This window comes from Anabrus simplex, chromosome 6 (assembly GCF_040414725.1).
Source record: "Anabrus simplex isolate iqAnaSimp1 chromosome 6, ASM4041472v1, whole genome shotgun sequence".
In the NCBI taxonomy this organism is placed as follows: domain Eukaryota; kingdom Metazoa; phylum Arthropoda; class Insecta; order Orthoptera; family Tettigoniidae; genus Anabrus; species Anabrus simplex.
In genome coordinates, this window is record NC_090270.1 from 198,700,579 (window position 1) to 198,717,024 (window position 16,446).

General features: G+C 42.1%; 1 long non-coding RNA gene across 1 annotated transcript in view; it reads left to right on the top strand.

Moving 5' to 3' along the window:
- Positions 1-2,305: 2,305 nt before the first annotated feature.
- The window catches only part of LOC136876068 (uncharacterized), a 190,653-nt gene continuing 176,512 nt past the window's right edge, over positions 2,306-16,446 (top strand). Inside the window, exons 1-2 of the long non-coding RNA XR_010860530.2 lie at positions 2,306-2,345; positions 3,765-3,883. This is a non-coding gene — a long non-coding RNA (uncharacterized lncRNA). The remainder of the gene's footprint in view (positions 2,346-3,764; positions 3,884-16,446) is intronic.

The window sequence follows — 16,446 nt, forward strand, 5'->3', positions numbered from 1 at the left end:
CTAGTATTACAATGGGGTCGCCACTCCCAAGGTGATTATTAATGACTGATAGATGCAATGAAATGATAATGGAGAGTGTTGCTGGAATGATAGATGATAGGGAAAACCGGAGTACCCGGAGAAAAACCTGTCCCACCTCCGCTTTGTCCAGCACAAATCTCACATGGAGTCACCGGGATTTGAACCACGGTATCCAGCGGACAGAGGCCGACGCGCTGCTGTGTGAGCCACGGAGGCTCTTAACGCCCAATTATCTATTCTAAAATATCACTTTCAAAGTCAAACGCTAAAAAAGCTAAATTTTGCTACAAAATGCTACATTTATTTTCATAATGCTAAATTCTTAATGTAAAAATGACAGTTCATTTACCTGGTTATTATACAAAAGGAAAAATATGTTCGCTAATTCTCTGACAGTCAACATTTACATCACCCCTGCATATATGCATGTGCAATGATCATCATCATCATCATCATCTGTTTACCCTCCAGGGTCGGCTTTTCCCTCGGACACAGCGAGGGATCCCACCTCTACCGCCTCAAGGGCAGTGTCCTGGAGCTTCAGACTCTTGGTCGGGGATACAACTGGGGAGAATGACCAGTACCTCGCCCAGGCGGCCTCACCTGCTATGCTGAACAGGGGCCTCGTGGAGGGATGGGAAGATTGGAAGGGACAGGCAAGGAAGAGGGAAGGAAGCGGCCGTGGCCTTATGTTAGGTACCATCCCGGCATTCGCCTGGAGGAGAAGTGGGAAACCACGGAAAACCACTTCCAGGATGGCTGAGGTGGGAATCGAACCCACCTCTAATCAGTTGACCTCCCGAGGCTGAGTGGACCCCGTTCCAGCCCTCATACCACTTTTCAAATTTCGTGGCAGAGCCGGGAATCGAACCCGGGCCTCCGGGGGTGGCAGCTAATCACGCTAACCACTACACCACAGAGGCGGACACGTGCAATGATACTCGACAGAACTTTTATCCCTTACGTCTTTTTTATTATATCCCTTGGGTAATACTTGGTTGAGTTGTGTTATGTCGAGTAAAAAAGGCTTGGAAGAATAATTACCACTTACTGTTGGCATGAGTGCTCTTTAAAAACATCCCCGTGCTGGTCCATAACTCATGCCATTCAACAGGCCTGTGGATTACCACTTGGAAATTCTGCGCGACTTTCAAGTGCTCTTCTACACACGTGTCGAGTCGATCAGCTGACGAAGTGACGTCACTGCCATACGCGTGGCTCTTATCTGCATAGGTCGCCTTGACTTCCCGCACCGCGCCACCGGACGTGCCGACCAGGCTAGGAATAGAGAGAAGAGATGCCGCGCCGAAAACGCAAGCTCCCTTATTCGCACTTCGGTCCAGAAATAATTTGGGAAGCATGACTCTTCGTTTCGCTTCAGAACTATTCATTTATACAGTGAAGTTCTTACTTTTGTTTATTATACATCATTATCGTTAGCCTCGGGACTTCTCTGCACTCAAAAAAGAATATTTTCGAAATGATAAAATGTACGGGTGGACATTAGGCAAGGGTGTCGCGCTGAGATTTCGAGACAACGTCGCCCAACGCCAGTCTGACTAACTGAACTGAAAGATACGTCAGATAGGCACTTTAGCAAAAGTATTAAATTTGAATTACCGGGCGAGTTGGCCGTGCGCGTAGAGGCGCGCGGCTGTGAGCTTGCATCCGGGAGATAGTAGGTTCGAATCCCACTATCGGCAGCCCTGAAAATGGTTTTCCGTGGTTTCCCATTTTCACACCAGGCAAATGCTGGGGCTGTACCTTAATTAAGGCCACGGCCGCTTCCTTCCAACTCCTAGGCCTTTCCTATCCCATCGTCGCCACAAGACCTATCTGTGTCGGTGCGACGTAAAGCCCTTAGCAAAAAAAAAAATTAAATTTGAATTATGTTTATAGTAAGAGATGAGTTTCATCGCAGTGAGTCATTGCTACGTCAACCTCTATGAAAATGAAATGACATCTGTCTGTCTTCCGAACCGACATCACGTATAGTATCATGAAATTTGTGTTAGGTAAATGACGGAAGTTCATATGGCCTCCGAGGCTCAAGCGGCAGCGTGCCGGTCTCTCGCCGAAGGTTTTTGTGGTTGAGATTCCGGTCACTTCATGTGAGATTTGTGCTGGACAAAGCGGAGGCGGAAAAGGTCACCAATAAAATTTAATTTCATCCGTCAGTCATTAATCATTGCTTCAAAGGATTGCGATAGGCTTCGGCAGCCGGTACAATGAATATCCTCGCCGCTAGATATGGGCGTCATCCCTCCATCCCTGACCTGGTCGAATGAATGGTAACAGGCTGAGGATTTTCATTTTCAAATGACGTAAGTTCACATATTATCTTGATTAATTATGTTTTCACTAACTTCTTCTGAAAGTTCATGAAATGCAGAAATATTATCGGAAGGATCTTTCACATGGCTTTGCTGGCAGGACGTAATGTTTACAGTGCACTATGTCTTCTGGTATGGGCGAGAGCAATATTGTTACTTTCGTTGATCTGCCTCAGCTTTATCCTTGGCTTTGACAAGATGAAAGTGACTGAGGTATGAGTGATGCTAGTAATGCCATTCCTTATGCAGCCAGTCCCTGCTATGAATGGTGTGAAAATGCTGCTCATAGGGTCGGTTGGTGCATGCATTTCAGTGGGCTTGGCAGACTGATATGTAATAGCAACTTCTGGCTCGGTGAGGAAAGCAACGGGAAACTACCTCACTCCTCATTCCCTAGCACGCCTCTTCAGTGATGCCTAGGCCATTTATGACAGCTGATGGCGGAACTGTTGAGGATCCAACCAACCTTCGGGCTGAAGACTAAACATACATACATACATACATACATACATACATACAACTACGTTTTATTTCAAATTATAAGAAGTGTGTTTCGAATTGAATAGAATAGAATACTTCCACCCCTAATTCCGGATAACCTGGAACTGAAGAGAGCAAAATAATATTTTGCAATCCAAATTATTGTTTATTCTAGCATGATTTTCTTGTTATAATTAATGTATCTATTACCACATTAAACATTACAGTACAATTACTGTACATCTAATCACTATTTACACCCTATCTCTAAATTTTAGTATTTTTTAAAAAAATATTAATTTTTGTCCTAGATGTTAAGTGTTATATAATTTTTTTTTTTTTTACAACTTGCTTTACGTCACACCGACACACTTAGGTCTTATGGCGACGACGGGATAGGAAAGGCCTAGGAGTGGGAAGTAATCGGCCGTGGCCTTAATTCAGGTACAGCCCCAGTATTTGCCTGGTGTGAAAATGGGAAACCACGGAAAACCATCTTCAGGGCTGCCGACAGTGAGACTCGAACCCACTATCTCCCGGATGCAAGCTCACCCTAACCGCACGGCGTTACATAATCTAGGACATGTATCGTACCCTTGTTAATTTGTATTAGTGTAAGTATTTATGACACGGGTCTGAACAGTGTTATCCTCAGCTTACAATAGACGTGACGAATTAACTCAATGACTGTATGAATGAACGAACCAACGAACGAACGAACGAACGAACGAACGAACGAACGAACGAACGAACGAACGAACGAACGAACGAACGAATGAATGAAGAATGACTGAGTGAATTATTGCGTGATCGAATTGTGTTCATGCATGGATCAATGAATAAACACTAATCTCTCCCCGTCACGGATTGTCACCAACTGGGGAGAGAGAGCATTCATTATTGAATGATTGAAAGTCTGAATGTCTTCAGCCTACAGCTACGGAACTCCAGCAGCTGAGAAGTGTGTTTCAATATCCTGCTCACTGCTAAAGCAAGGAATGAACGCTGCTTACACCTTCAATGGAAATACGCTGCAATCGGCTTCTCAGGTAAGACACAGTAAACTGACTTCCTCTGCTTATATCGAGTCAGTAAAATCCTGAGCTGTGCGTAGCCAAGGCATTCTTTACAGGTTCACTGAAATTAATCTTTGCAATTTGCTGTATGTAGCACCGACACAAGAGAGGTCATATGGCGACGATGGGATAAGAGTACGAAGTATGATAAGAGTACCTTAATTAAGGTTCAGCCCAAGCATTTGCCTGAAGTGAAAACGGGAAACCACGGAAAACCATCTGCAGGACTGGCCACAGTGGGTTCGAACCCACTATCTCCCGAATTCAAGCTGATAGCTACGTGACTGAAATTAATGTCTTAAGTTATTATACTTCGTCTCATATGTCTTCTTCTTCTTCTTCTTAATCTGTTTACCCTCCAGGGTCGGTTTTTCCCTCGGACTCAGCGAGGAATCCCACCTCTACCGCCTCAAGGGCAGTGTCCTGGAGCTTCAGACTCTGAGTCGGGGATACAACTGGGGAGAATAACCAGTACCTCGCCCAGGCGGCCTCATTTGCTATGCTGAACAGGGACCTTGTGGGGGGATGGGAAGATTGGATGGGACAGGCAAGGGGGAGGGAAGGAAGCGGCCGCGGCCTTAAGTTAGGTACCATCCCGGCATTTGCCTGGAGGAGAAGTGGAAAACCACGGAAAACCAGTTCCAGGTTGGCTGAGGTGGGAATCGAACCCACCTCTACTCAGTTGACCTCCCGAGGCTGAGTGGACCCCGTTCCGGCCCTCGTACCACTTTTCAAATTTCGTGGCAGAGCCGGGAATCGAACCCGGACCTCCGGGGGTGGCAGCTAATTACGCTAACCACTACACCACGGAGGCGGACCTCATATGTTCTCTCCATTATTTACTTTTGTTTCTCTATTTTGTCCTCCTCTGCTACGACTTTTTCACCGTCATTGGTGAAGCTCGCAATCCGACACCTTGACTGAATGGTCAGCGTTGAGATCTTCGGTTCAGAGGGTCCCGGGTTCGATTACCGGCTGGGTTGGGAATTTTAATCGCGTCTGATTAATTTTTCTGGCTCGGGGACTGGGTGTATGTGTTTTTCCCAACACTCTCCTATTCAAATTCAGACAACAGACCACCATAGAAACACGCAATAGTAATTACATCCTGACGCCAACCCTATGTAGAGGCATGTAAGCACTATTGCGTGTTTCTATGGTGGTCTGTTGTCTGAATATGATGAGGAGAGACACCTAGGATTTAAAATATAGACCGCTACTTGGAAATTTATCTTCGTACGTTAAACCGTTTTGGAGGAACTTAAACACCATTTAACTCTCTGAGGGTTTAAATTTGTTTCAAACCTTCTGTTATTTAATACCTAGGATATCATTTGACATATTAAATTCGTAATTCAAACGGTTTCATACAAACGTATATTTTTGTCATCATTCCTCATCCCCCAGTCAAGACCCCTTAAGTTAGGGGTGTATTGTTTTATGTCCACTTCTTATTTGTATCCTCATAAAAAGAATTCAACTCCTTTTACACTCCCTTAAGTTGAGCCCCCCTCCCCCAACAAGTAATGCGTGTTTTTTTAAAGGAGATTCCAAATAACAATTTTCACGTCCGTAACATCCTTCGTTTTTGAGATATAAGTACTCTCATACAAATAATTCAACTCATTTTTCAATTCATTTACCCACCCTTAATTGGATTTTCCCAAAACAGAAGAATACTTCTTTATTTTTAAAGAAGATTCGAAATACAAATTTTCATGTCTGTAACATCTTCACTTTTTGAGATATAAGTATCCTCACAAAAAGAACTGTTACCTAGCAACCATGCAGGCTGTGATGTAAGGTAATATCTTTAGATCTTGAGATACCAGTATCCTAAAAATATGCAACCCCTCTTTCAGTTCTTTTTATCCTCCCCTCCCCCCCAAGTGATTTTTTGAAAGAGAAACAGTATGTGTCACTTTATTTTTAAAAGAGGTTAAAATTCCAGTTTTCATGTCTGTAACATGTTACGTTTTTGAGATATACTGTAGGTATAGGCTTACTCGTTTTAAAAACTCACCCCCTTTGTCAGTCATGTTTACCTTCCCCTTAAGTAGGTTTCCCAAAACAAAAAAATACGTGTTTCCTTATTTTTAAAGTAGATTCCAAATACCAATTTTCATGACTGTAATATCTTCAGTTTCTGCGATATAAGTATCATCACAAAAGGTGAAGGTATTCAACCCATTTCTCGCCTTTTTTTACCCCCTTAAGCGGATTTTCCGAAAACAAATACGTGTTTTTTATTTAAAGAAGATACAAAATAAAAATTTTCATATCTGTAACGTCTTCAGCTTTTGAGATATAAGTATGCACATCAAAATAATTCAACCCCTTTTTCAGTCCTTTATACAGCCCTCTCCCCACTGAAGTGTTTTTTCCTAAAACAAACAAATACGTGTTATTTTTATTTTTAAAAGTTTAAAAATACCAATTTTCACATCTGTAACGTGTTAAGTTTTTGAAATATACAGTATATATATGTTCATTTTAAAAATGCACCCACTTTAACTCTTCCCCTTAAGTGAATTTTCAGAAAACATATTTTGTGCCTTCCTTCAGTTTTACAGGAGATTCCAAATACCAATTTTCACGTCTGTAACATGTTATGTTTTTGAGATATACTCATTTTAAGAATTCACCCCGTTTGTCACTCCTGTTCATCACCCCTTGGGTATATTTTCCAAAAACAAAAAATACGTGTCTCTTTATTTTTAAAGTAGAATTCAAATACCAATTTTCGTGACTGTAACATCTTCAGATTTCGAGAGATAAGTATCCACATACAAGGTATACAACTCATTTTTCACCCTTTTTTTTACCCCCGTGAACAGGATTTTCCGAAAGCAAAAAAGTAGATGTTTCTTTATTTTTTAAAAAGATTTCAAGTACCAATTTTCATGTCTTTAAACTATTCAGTTTTCGAGATATAGCTACACTCATTTTAAAAATTCATTCCCCCCTTTTCACCCCTTTTGCGATGGAATATTCAAAATTCCTCCCTTATTGAGCACCTACATTGTAACATGAATGTATCCCCAAAATTTCATTCCTTTATGTCCAGTAGTTTTGGCTCGGCGATGATGAGTCAGTCAGTCAGTCAGTCAGTCAGTCAGTCAGTCAGTCAGGACAAGTTATGTTATGTATACGGTGTATAGATCTCCATGTTAGCAATGCTTGGCGTTGATATGGACTAAGCAACAAAAATCTAAATTCATGATTTCTATTATCATAGTCGGTATGGTAAACCTGTATAAAACACAAATTACAGGAACTTGTATTCTCTATAACTTTGGTTATGTAGTACCTATGTATCGATAGAACCAGTAACAATATGAATATGTGCGTATTAAATTTTAAGTCCGTCCCCTAAACTACCATTTCACTCTGCGTAAATACAATTATTTACAGCCTAGATTGTGGTGCCTCATTCCCCAACTTTACATACCGATTTTCATTATATTCTCTCCAGCCATTTTCTCGTGATGCCCGTACATACATACATACATACATACATACATACATACATACATACATACATACATACATACCTTCAGTACATACAGGCAGGCAGACAGACAATTACGGAAAATTAAAAAAGTGCATTTCCTTGTTACTATGGACACGACTGATAGAGAGATACCATTCTTTTAAAAATTCTGAACAATGTACAGACAAAACTCTTATTTTAGATACAGTACGGTATATAGGCACTGGACTGCTTTCAAGAACTCTTTTGTGTCTTCGTGAAGGTAGCCGTGTTTCAGCCAGAGAGTGGATTTTGGTGTGTCAACAGATGATTGACTTAGATGATGAGGATATGAACCATGGAGTTCTTTTTACTTCCAGGTCCGTTGTAGCTGTTGTGTTGGAGAATTTTGGAGGAGTTGACATGCTTTCAAGGTTGAATAGTGTAAACTTTGTTGTGATTGAAAGATGTAGAAACTTTCGTGTGTCAGTCGGTCCTGGAAATACGGCGAATAGAAGTGATCATTTTTTTTTTTTTTTTTGCTAGTTGCTTTACGTCGCACCGACACAGATAGGTCTTATGGCGACGATGGGATAGGAAAGGCCTAGGAGTTGGGAGGAAGCGGCCGTGGTCTTAATTAAGGTACAGCACCAGCATTTGCCTGGTGTGAAAATGGGAAACCACGGAAAACCATCTTCAGGGCTGCCGACAGTGGGATCTGAACCCACTATCTGCCGGATGCAAGCTCACAGCCCTGCGCTCCTAACCGCACGGCCAACTCGCCCGGTAAAAGTGATAAACGAAATGAATACATACTTAGACACTAACTGTTTAATCGCAAGGAAGTAAAACAACTGAAAAACCCGAAAATATGGGAGAAATGAGACGATCGGTGCACAAAATATCTGGAGGCTCGTAACCTCAATAAGGTACGTAGCACGCTAGAGTTACATGCCGGTCTGCTGGACATTGAAACAACTCGAGTACAGCACGCGGCAGGTAGTTGCGCATAAGAGAGAAACGCTTATCTTATGAATCAAATGCGGTAAGGCATTTACTCATATCACTCACGCAGGAGAGGAAACGTTCTCATGCACGCACTGTGGTAAGACTTTCACACACAAAAGGGATGAACGTTTCACACATGCGCTAAAGGAAGATAGGCATTCAGACACCGAAAATACAAATTTATACCTTGTTTGTATTACCTGTCGTTCAGTATTCACGCAGGCATCTCAATAATCATGGCAGACGAGACGGGGAAACATATGGAATCAGCTCTCAAAAGCATTGAAAATATCGCGGAAATATGGTGGTTACCTCAAAGAGACAAAGGAAGACATGCCATAAGAACATGTTTTGCTGAAATGAAAGCTGCATTAAATAAGGGCAAGACAGAGCCAAGAAAATACTTCAAAAGATGTCAAGCAAACCCAAAAGGACGTTGTACGGCAAGAAGGAGGCAGCAACCTGCCGAGACAGGTATTGACATCTATTGACTCGGAAGAACCCCAGCCAAGAGAGGCACCCAACGGCCAAATCGACAAACCCCCAATGGCACCTGAAGATCAGTCGGCTGGAACAGAACAGTCTGGAGAAGGTGGAGACCTGAAAGATCAGCTAATAGTAGCGCCTAATGACCAAACCCACAAGTGAATGCCAGCATCTCCAGAGCAACCGACCAGAAAAGGCCAGCACAGAGAAAAATACGAAGCCACCTCCCAGCTCCCAACGAATCATGCCGCCCGAAAAAGAGAGGCATCCACAGAGGTAGAACTAGAGAAGAAAATCATGGGGAGAATCAGCCTGCAGAGAGAGTCCATGATGTAAAATAGAAGAGACAACTGAACTACAAAGTGAACAGAAAACAACCTGTCCACCGAAGAGGAAGTCAACAAACAATCCAGGGGAGGACACAGACAACGTGGGATACGTTACAGTAAGAAGACGACGGGCCCGACAGGATCCAGACAGTAACACTAGAAACGAGAATGGCATCCAAAATAGAAGCCACCAGTTACAACACGCTCAACAAACGCTCCATCCACCACCACCCAAAAGAGGGAAGGGGAACAACACTGGAGGAAGACTCAAACCGACAGAACTTTTGTACTGAATGTATAAAGGCCACCTAGATGAGGACACCACAGAAGAAGATATCAGAGGCTATATGACAGAAAAGGGCCTCACCACAGTAAAGAAATGCTTTGCCTTCGAACAAGAGGGAGGAATAAGGCGTTCAAAATAGCAACCCCTGAAGAAGAAGAAAAAACAGTGGGCAATGAAAACTTCTGGCCTAAAGGGATCACTTTTCGCCCCTTGCATTTCCAATCACAAAGGTCAGAAAGCAGCACTACCTATCCCCGCAAAAAGCTATCAGGATGGCAGATTGCGCAGTAACAGCAATAACACGGAACGCCTCAAAATAATGACATGGAACGTAGAAGGTCTAAAATATAGTACAATTGCCATGACCCCCACTTCTCACTTTTCAGGAAAATTATATGCTACTCTTCACAAAAACTTTCAGCATAGAAGAAGTATGCATTAACAGCTTCTACGGTATCCATTCCCATAGCCAAGAAAGGATACAGAGGCCGGCCAGCAGGGGGAATAAGCTGTTTGATGAAGCCGCGCCTGCAACCTATCAGCTCAATTGTTCGTACAAAGAGCACTCTAACAGTAGTCTCCGGAAATGATAACACAGAACCAGAGGTCATCATTGACGAACTAGGTAGGGCAATGGAGAACATAGAAAGCGACAAACCTACCATCCTACTAGGGGACCTAAACTGCCGTATAAATAAATGGAGCCCGAAAACCCAAGCGGTCACGGATTTCCTCATGGAACACCAGCTAAGACTGCTAAATAGAGTGAAGGACTACACGTATATAGCTCCGAATGGGAGGAGCACAATTGAATTAGTCTTTACGAATATCCAAGGGCACACACAAGTAAAAAAAGAAAAAAAATGCTGTCAGAAAACACCTCCCAGTCCAAATAAGATCTGGAATACAGGAGCAAGCAGACGAAAACCTTAAACCAAAAGTTTCAAGACGCATAAATCAGGAAAGATGGCAAGTGAACAAAGAAGAGCTGCCGGAAGTAATGCATACGTTGAAGCAGGGGATTCTGAATGAAGTGGTATCAACACTGAACATCACAATCCTACGTGCCACTACTCAAATATCCACGTATGAACACACTGCAAATCCATGGATTTACGAACAGTGTTACATCATGAAACAAAGAACACTGCAACTTCTCCATAGAGGAATATGCTGAAAAACGTCTGAAACACAAAAGACTATTGAAGGAAAAGAAGATAGAGCACGACCTCTCTACAGAACAGAATTTGATAAATGATGCAGCAGCGAAGCCTCACAAAATACTAATGCTCTCAAAGAAATAGGCACCAAACCCACTCGTAAACATGGATGAATGGGAAGCCCACTCAAACTACTTCACACCAAATGCGGCAAACAAACAAGACACGAGCCCAATTACAATGGAACAAGTCAACCAACTTATAAGAAAGGGGAAAAATGACAAAGCGGCCGGACCTGATGGAATATTCATGGAACACCTGAAGGACACATTTTAAGACCTGCTAGGGCAGCTAAAATGTCTATTCAGTGAGTGCCTAAAGAATAATTCAGACCAAGAACAATTATAACCGTGATCTATACAGGGGAATTGCCCTAGAAAATGTTATGTTCAAACTTTTCTCCAAGATCCCACTAGGACGCGTGGAACAAATATTATACGCCAGTATACCACCGAACCAATACGGCTTCACCTGGGCAGATCAACATTACATGCTGTTCAGGAACTCGTACAAGAAATAACAACAACAGCAGTGCAACCCGCCACACCACTGTTTGCGATCTACACGGACTACTCCAAGACATTTGACAGTACAGATAGCAGAATACTCATTCGAAAACTAGAGAATCTATTTGGCAGCACAAACGACGTATTACAATCAAATCAATTTTAAATGCGAACTATGTGACAATCTATGACAGGATAACCACGTCGAAGAGTATCACCCAAACAAGAGGAGTCTTACAAGGAGAGTCGATGATCCCCAGTTCTCTTCAGTGTAATAACAGCAGACATTGGCCGGACTATAAACACAAGAAATGTTAAACTGTTTACTTATGCAGACGATATGGTGATCCTCTCCAAGAACCAAGATGTTCTGCAGACAGCGATGGAGAACGTCAGACTATGGGCACTAGAAAACTCTATGAAAATAAACAGTGCCAAAACAAAAGCAATGAAGTTTAGAATGGGAGGAAGGATATCCAAGAGGGACCACCTCATGTGCGGAGGAGAAACCCTAGAATTCGTACCCAGCTTCAAGTACCTGGGGGTCACGATGCAAACAACCGGGACCGCCTTCTCCTTGCACAGAGAAGAGAAAGCAACGGTCGCAACGAAAGCAACATATGACATCCATAAACTCCAGAAACATTCCCTAGTAACCACTGTAGCGCTGTTCAAGCTAAAATCCAATGAATATGGCCCTACCCGACGGTGAACAACCTTAGGAAACTAGAGAACCTTAAAGCAACATTCCTGAAAAGAGCCCTCTCAATATCTAAGTTCACAAGGAACAGTTATGAGTACATAATAGCACAGGAATCCTACTTTATTGAAGACATAAGAAGTTGCTTCGGGCTACCAGAAACGCAAACATACAAAACTGTCATCGAGGAGAGACATAATAAAGCCAGCGAGATACTGAGAGAAATAAAGAACACAAAAGCGATGAAAACAGAAACCTGAAAAGGACCAAAATTCGAGGTCCCCCATCCCTACACAAGATTTGCCGCCCACGGTTTTCACGGAAAAATATGCCAGAATCCATAAAACGAACCAAAGGAGGACTGCTTCTGCAAACTATGCATCCAACCATGCCCCAAGTACCATTTGGCAAAATGTGGAAACAGAACTCAGTCTGTAAACACGGTGACAAAAGGCTGGTGAAAACCAAATCCAATCTAATGTACACAATGTGTTTAATAAACTTATAATTTAATAGATTACACGTCATCAGCACAACAGACGGCTGCGAATAGATTTTGAACTCGCTTTGAACGGGAGTATCTTCGTAAGTTTTCTGTCCGATCGCGGCGTATCTTTCTGGGGTTGAGTATTCACTCCTCTTCCTCCATTTAGCCGTGGCAAGTTCATTCGCTTGCCGGCCCCGTGGTGTAGGGGTAGCGTGCCTACCTCTTACCCGGAGGTGCCGGGTTCGATTCCCGGCCAGGTAAGGTATTTTTACCTAGACCTGAGGGCTGGTTCGAGGTCCACTCAGCCTACGTGATTAGAATTGAGGAGCTATCTGACGGTGAGATAACGGCCCCGGTATAGAATGCCAAGAATGACGGCCGAGAGGATTCATCGTGCTGACCACACGACACCTCGTAATCTGCAGGCCTTCGGGCTGATCAGTGGTCGTTTGGTAGGCCAAGGTTCTTCAAGGGCTGTAGTGTCATGGGGTATGTTTGTTTTAAGTTCATTCGCTCTATTACAAAATTAGGATGAAGCGTTCCATTTGTTGTCAGGCATGTAATTAGTTAGTTGTCTCTCCAAGTCCATTTCAAACCATTTAGTGACACCAGATAAGTAGATGAGAATAAGAATTGCGAAAGAGTTAATTGCCTTTACTTCGTTTCCTTCATTTATTAATGGTTTATTATTATTATTATTATTATTATTATTATTATTATTATTATTATTATTATTATTATTATTATTATTATTTGAAATAATAATACACTTTTACTTGTTAAAGCAGGAGTTTCAGCCCTTCTAAAATCTCTGTAGAAATGAGATCATGTTAACGATACCATGTCTAAACTGCCGGTCGGAATTTCATGAAATTATGTACAAACACTCTCAGGGAGATCAGTCACATGACTGGCTATATTTTGACATAGAATACGTCCATGGTTTCGGAACTGTACTTGGGCCGGTGAGTTTTACAGAACCGTGAAATATTTCAGAACGAACAAAATATCTAGACCACACACGCGACGACAGTATTCCATATCTCATTTTAAGGAAGGAAATTCAATGAATGATGCCATCGGGTGATGAAATAGTGCTGCCATCCTCAGGTACTAAAATCACCGTGCCGCGCAGCTGACAATTAGTGTAGGAATGGACTCTGGAGTGGTAGCACGTCGTGATTCGTCATAGTGAGTTCTAGAAATATACTCCGAAAAATAAATCAAATAAAGTGCATTTGAGAAAATTGCTGCGAAAAGAATTGCAAAAAGAAATTTCTTTCGTAAAATGTCACAATATGAAGTAAAATGATAAAAAAAAGCATTAGAACTGGAAGTAAGAAATAGACATACCAAAAGTATCTTAGTGTTATATATGAACAATTAAGCGTGCTGAAAATATATTGAACTTAGAAGATGAGCTATCCCTTAGCTTCTTCGACTGTTTGTTGCGACATGTGAATATGTCTTGATGTCACATAACAAGGTGTGACTTGCAAACACACTGCGAGTACTCCTGGGTGGTGCGATAAACTGTAAGTTATTATTAGAAGTCGTAAAAGAACAAGCACTTCATGGCTTCACAGCTTGTAAACCTGTTATACTTGTGCCGGAAAGTTATGCTCTGCAATAGAATATTTAAGTAATAAACCAGCAGTTCTATCGAACAAATTGTGCACAATTTGAGTGCGAGTATCAGGACTTTATATCCTTTATCTTCTTTTTTTCTACTTGTTTAACGTCGTACCAACACATCGAAGGTTTACGGCAACGGAAGGATAGGAAAGGACTGGGTGTGGGGTGGTAGCGACCGTGTCCGTAATTGAGGTCCAGGCCTAGCATTTGCCTGATGTGAAAGTGGGAAACCACCGAAAATTATCTTCAGGTCTGTCAATGGTGGGATTCGAACCCACCATCTCCCGAAAGCAAGGTCAGAGCTGCGGGACCCTAACCGCTCAGTTATCTCCTTTATCATTCATGAGCTTAGTGTCTGGGGTATACCAAGGGAAAGGCGTAGAGTTGATTACGTTGTTGTAGTAGTTATTGTCTTAAGGGAGAAATATGACTATCTGTTCTTTAGAAAGGAAAAAAAAAGAAGTGGTCTGATCCTTCGAGAAAAAAGGATTAGTGCCGAAAACTGGGAAGGGCCATAAAAGGCGTGAAATTAACTTAATATGGTCGGTAATTTATTTATTTATTTATTTATTTATTTATTTATTTATTTATTTATTTATTTATTTATTCTTGACTTACATTTGCGGCGAAGTTAGGGATCACGGTCCTCTCTTACACTTAACCACTATAATAATGTTGGACTGGGGAAACATTTTAAAATGTCATAATAATAATAACCGGTCTAGAAAGCCAAGAATAACGGCCGAGAGGCTTTGGGTGCTGACCACACGACACCTCGTAATCTGCAGGCCTTCGGGCTGAGCAGCGGTCGCTTGGTAGGCCCAGGCCCTTCAAGGGTTGTAGTGCCATGGGGTTTGGTTTATCGTACAAGGACGAGACAAAGCTCATGTTAAGCCTCACGAACGCGAAGAACAAAACTCGGTAAGGCCCTACGAGCCGCGGAAACCATGTTTTAAGGGTCTATAACCAACCGTTATAGTGATATTGGCATCACACTATCCCGTTCTAGGAATCGGAGGAAGAAATAACCAGCTCAAGAATTCTACAGTACTGTGGAATACAGTCCTGATGTTCGAAGCAGGCACGTGTGTAAATGTAGGCTAGGTCAAGGAGAGATTCTGCTACACATATGACTATCTGGAAAAAACACGGTGGGGGTAAGCCACCCCTAGGGGTAGAGGTGAGGAGAGAGTCGCATAAGAATATAGTCGAAAATAGTGTAGAATCTATAGGATCCGGGATCGCTGAGATGATTAGCGACACTCTGCATGTCGTTTAAGTACAAGATCGACTCCCATCAGCAAGGGGGTGGGGGAGTGGGAGGGGTGGGGGGTGAGAATAAACGAAAAAGTCCAAAATGACAGATATTGGCGGTGAAGTATAAAAGTAATAGAAAACGACCAATATTAAAGTGAGAATCCATAGTTTTCGGGGTCGCTGCTGAAATGAATAGTGACACTCCAGATGTCTTTTAAGTCCAAGTTCAGCCGCATCGACATGGGGTGAGAAGGGGTGAAAAAAGAATATATACAAAATAACTATGATTACAGATGAATGTGGGTATGTTCCAGCATAGCTTTCAACTAACATAGTACACATACGGCTTACTATCTGAAAACATGGCTGTGGGGGCAGGACTCTCATAACTCCGTGACACTCTGGATGCCGTTTAAGTCATAGTTCAGCCCCAGTCGGAATGGAAATTGAGAAGGGGTAAAAATAATGTCCAAAATGACCGAGATTATGGATTTATGTATTAAATTCCAGGATATCTGTCAACTAAACTTGGTGAACACATGACTTACCGTACTATACTATCTGGAAAAAAGTGATTTGGGGTAAGACACTCCTAGCACCCCCCAGCAAAGGGGATGACATTACAAACAATCGAAAACGACGATTATTACTGTCGAATCCACCGGGTAATGTAGCTAGTACCCACTAAAGACAGACCCAGTACATCCTCTGTGTTTGTATTATGGAAAATTAGGCTATTCTTAAAACTGTCTTTTTCAAAGAAAAAAAAAACGCTATGTATAGTGGACGAGTTGGTGAGATAAAATGAAATACTAAATGATCCTTGGTCCCCCTCCTCTTAAATGTGTTCTGCATCCTCCACTGTGTGGAATTAACAATAATAATTGTTACGGGCTTACCCGTGGAATGCAGAGGTGAAAGAAGGTGCGGGCTGGAATGGGTCTATCTACAGAGCTGAGATATTGATTAAAATTGCATTAAAGGCTATATTTTTCAAAAATAGCAAAATAATCTTCACATAAAACTTAAGATTTTAACAAGTAACAACAAGTCAAATCAGGTACAATACCAGGAAAGCCAAGCTTTAGAGATATTTTAACAATCTGGGCCACAAGCCCCACCTTTTACAATCTCTGAGCTCTCAGCTCAC